General features: G+C 44.8%; 1 long non-coding RNA gene across 11 annotated transcripts; it reads left to right on the forward strand.

Annotated features, from left to right (window-relative positions):
• Nucleotides 1-3,616, forward strand: LOC127912050 (uncharacterized). 11 transcript variants are annotated; one of them, XR_008080290.1, is made up of 6 exons: nt 7-1,663; nt 1,702-1,739; nt 1,778-2,157; nt 2,196-2,537; nt 2,614-2,727; nt 3,032-3,616. It is a non-coding gene; the product is annotated as an uncharacterized LOC127912050 (long non-coding RNA). The 11 variants fall into 11 exon arrangements; XR_008080296.1 differs by lacking the exon at nt 1,702-1,739 and having other exon boundaries at nt 1-1,663; nt 1,778-2,081; XR_008080288.1 differs by lacking the exon at nt 1,702-1,739 and having other exon boundaries at nt 6-1,663; nt 1,778-2,119.
• The last annotated feature ends 403 nt before the right edge of the window (nt 3,617-4,019 follow it).

A 4,019-nucleotide genomic window follows, 5' to 3' on the forward strand; every position in this document is an offset into this window, starting at 1 on the left:
AATGAGGCCAATTGTGACTTTAAAACAGTTACAGAGTTTAATGGCTATGATATGAGAAAACTGAGGATATCAACAACATTGAAGTTACTTCACAATACTAACCTGACAGAGTGAAAAGGAAGGCTGTACACATTAAACATATTCTAAAATATGCATCCTGTTTGCAACAAGGCACTCAAGTGATATTGCTTTGCCACATATTTTGCAGTTCGCTTTTTGCCCTGAATACAAAGTGTTACATTTGAGGCAAATCCAATACAAAATATTACTGAGTACCACTTTCCATATTTTCCATCATAGTGGTGGCTGCTTACGGACTGGGGAGTTTTTCCAGGATAAAAAAGAAACAGAATGGACCTAAGCACAGGCAAAATCCTAGAGTGAAACCTGGTTCAGTCTGATTTCCAGTGGAAGATGAATTCTCCTTTCATAAGGACAATATTCTAAAACACAAAGCCAAATCTAAACTTAAGTTGCTTGACAAGAAGACAATAAAGGTGGCCGAGTTTTGGCTTAAATCTGCTTGAAAATCTATGGCAAGACCTGAAAATGGTTGTCTAGGGATGATCGACAAACAATTTGACAGAGCTTGAAGAGTTATGAAAAGAATGATGGGCAAATGTTGCACCATCCAGGTGAGGAAAGCTCTGAGAGACATACCCAGAAATACTCACAGCTGTAATCAATGCCAAAGGTGCTTCTACAATGTATTGACTCCAGGGTGTGAATACTTATGTAAATGAGATATTTCTGTATTTCATTTCCAATACAGTTGCAAAAAAAAAAAAAAACATGTTTTCACTTTGAGATTATGGGGTATTGTGTACTTGCAAAAGGTACTCTAGATTGTCTTTTGACTCAAGAGCTCCTGAATATGGCCAAAAAAATGAACTAAACAATACTAAAGGAAAACTCCACTCATAAACTATATTTTTGTATTTTTTCATTACTGTTAATACAGTCCCACAATGTTTTGCCTGATAGCAGTCAGGTTGTCAAGAGATTGGACTTTCAAGAAGCAAAGTGTCACTTGCCACATCGTCATGATTAAGCAAAACACATCATATGAAGAAAAACGCATCATTATGATGTGGCAAGTGACACTTTGGACTCCTGAAAAAAACAACATAAGATTTGTTATAGTGGTTGCTCTATATAAAAGGAAAAATCCACTCAAAAACAATCTGTAAACTATGAAATATGACTGTTTTCACAAAGAGATACATCTTCTAAACATGGAGAGGAATGGCATCAGAACCCAAAGAGGATGTATGACCCACTGTATTTAACGGCCCCACCTCAAACAGTTCATAGCTAGCAGGTTGGCACCAGACAGCACTGACAGTTCATAGCTAGCAGGTTGGCACCAGACAGCACTGACAGTTCATAGCTAGCAGGTTGGCACCAGACAGCACTGACAGTTCATAGCTAGCAGGTTGGCACCAGACAGCACTGACAGTTCATAGCTAGCAGGTTGGCACCAGACAGCACTGACAGTTCATAGCTAGCAGGTTGGCACCAGACAGCACTGACAGTTCATAGCTAGCAGGTTGGCACCAGACAGCACTGACAGTTCATAGCTAGCAGGTTGGCACCAGACAGCACTGACAGTTCATAGCTAGCAGGTTGGCACCAGACAGCACTGACAGTTCATAGCTAGCAGGTTGGCACCAGACAGCACGAACAGTTCATAGCTAGCAGGTTGGCACCAGACAGCACTGACAGTTCATAGCTAGCAGGTTGGTACCAGACAGCACTGACAGTTCATAGCTAGCAGGTTGGCACCAGACAGCACTGACAGTTCATAGCTAGCAGGTTGGCACCAGACAGCACTGACAGTTCATAGCTAGCAGGTTGGCACCAGACAGCACTGACAGTTCATAGCTAGCAGGTTGGCACCAGACAGCACTGACAGTTCATAGCTAGCAGGTTGGCACCAGACAGCACTGACAGTTCATAGCTAGCAGGTTGGCACCAGACAGCACTGACAGTTCATAGCTAGCAGGTTGGCACCAGACAGCACTGACAGTTCATAGCTAGCAGGTTGGCACCAGACAGCACTGACAGTTCATAGCTAGCAGGTTGGCACCAGACAGCACTGACAGTTCATAGCTAGCAGGTTGGCACCAGACAGCACTGACAGTTCATAGCTAGCAGGTTGGCACCAGACAGCACGAACAGTTCATAGCTAGCAGGTTGGCACCAGACAGCACTGACAGTTCATAGCTAGCAGGTTGGCACCAGACAGCACTGACAGTTCATAGCTAGCAGGTTGGCACCAGACAGCACTGACAGTTCATAGCTAGCAGGTTGGCACCAGACAGCACTGACAGTTCATAGCTAGCAGGTTGGCACCAGACAGCACTGACAGTTCATAGCTAGCAGGTTGGCACCAGACAGCACTGACAGTTCATAGCTAGCAGGTTGGCACCAGACAGCACTGACAGTTCATAGCTAGCAGGTTGGCACCAGACAGCACTGACAGTTCATAGCTAGCAGGTTGGCACCAGACAGCACTGACAGTTCATAGCTAGCAGGTTGGCACCAGACAGCACTGACAGTTCATAGCTAGCAGATTGGCACCAGACAGCACTGACAGTTCATAGCTAGCAGGTTGGCACCAGACAGCACTGACAGTTCATAGCTAGCAGGTTGGCACCAGACAGCACTGACAGTTCATAGCTAGCAGGTTGGCACCAGACAGCACTGACAGTTCATAGCTAGCAGGTTGGCACCAGACAGCACGAACAGTTCATAGCTAGCAGGTTGGCACCAGACAGCACAAACAGTTCATAGCTAGCAGGTTGGCACCAGACAGCACGAACAGTTCATAGCTAGCAGGTTGGCACCAGACAGCACGAACAGTTCATAGCTAGTAGTTTGGCACCAGACAGCATGAACAGTTCATAGCTAGTAGTTTGGCACCAGACAGCACGAACAGTTCATAGCTAACAGGTTGGCACCAGACAGCACGAACAGTTCATAGCTAGTAGGGTGGCACCAGACAGCACGAACAGTTCATAGCTAGCAGGTTGGCACCAGACAGCACGAACAGTTCATAGCTAGGAGGGTGGCACCAGACCAGTTAACAGCACTACGGCTGTACCTCACCCTCGCTTTGGAAAATCTGACCATAAGTCTATCCTCCTGATTCCTGCTTATAAGTGTCGTGGAAATTCTTACACAGGGACACTCGAAGTCAATCTTATGTGAGCAGACCAAGTCTTTTTAGGTTGCTCCAAAACGGAAAGGTGGAATAAATGAGTCGAGAGCAGGTTCTTACATTGAACAAAATTATCTTTTGAGGTATTTTCTCTTAAAACAAACACTCCCACACAATCAAGGATGATCTCACAAGGATAACACAAATCATCTTCTTTGCAGGAATAAGTAACACAACGTGAGTAACTTTTAACTATAAACATAAATCACAGGTGTGTCAGCGCCTTAACTATCAGTTAGATGAGAGCTCCTTTCAGGTGGTGGTGCGGATCTATGGTTGCTATTCCCAAGAGGTAGTTTGTCCTCTTCCTCTCCAAATCGTCAGGTAAATCATCCCCTTTGGAGAATCAATCACTCTTTTTTCCAGCCAGTCTCCCCCTGCCAGTTCCCTCCTCTCTCTTGTATGGGGAAGAAAATAGGTGATTAGTACCGTTGCCTCTGATCACCATGACTCACATGTAGTGCTACTATCCGTGGAACCAGCCTGCCCCCTGGTGGTCCTTCCACACTTAAATAAAGCATTGTTTATTTGTCAGCGCGCTGGAGGGGTTCCAACCAACTCAATGCACCATAGTACATGTCAATCAGAAGCTCTTCTTGGGTAGTCCCAGCAGTTGTCTTATATACGACTATACAGAGACAAGTAATATTTGCATGATTTAGCATAATTAATTCATCATTACTGTTTTCTTTCATCCATGAGGCTGACCAATACTGGCTCCTAACATGTGACAGACCAGTACCTCATGCAGCTTCTTCTCTCTAAGCCTAGACCTTGAAACTGAGATATCTTTTGT

This window comes from Oncorhynchus keta, chromosome 26 (genome assembly GCF_023373465.1).
Source record: "Oncorhynchus keta strain PuntledgeMale-10-30-2019 chromosome 26, Oket_V2, whole genome shotgun sequence".
NCBI lineage: Eukaryota > Metazoa > Chordata > Actinopteri > Salmoniformes > Salmonidae > Oncorhynchus > Oncorhynchus keta.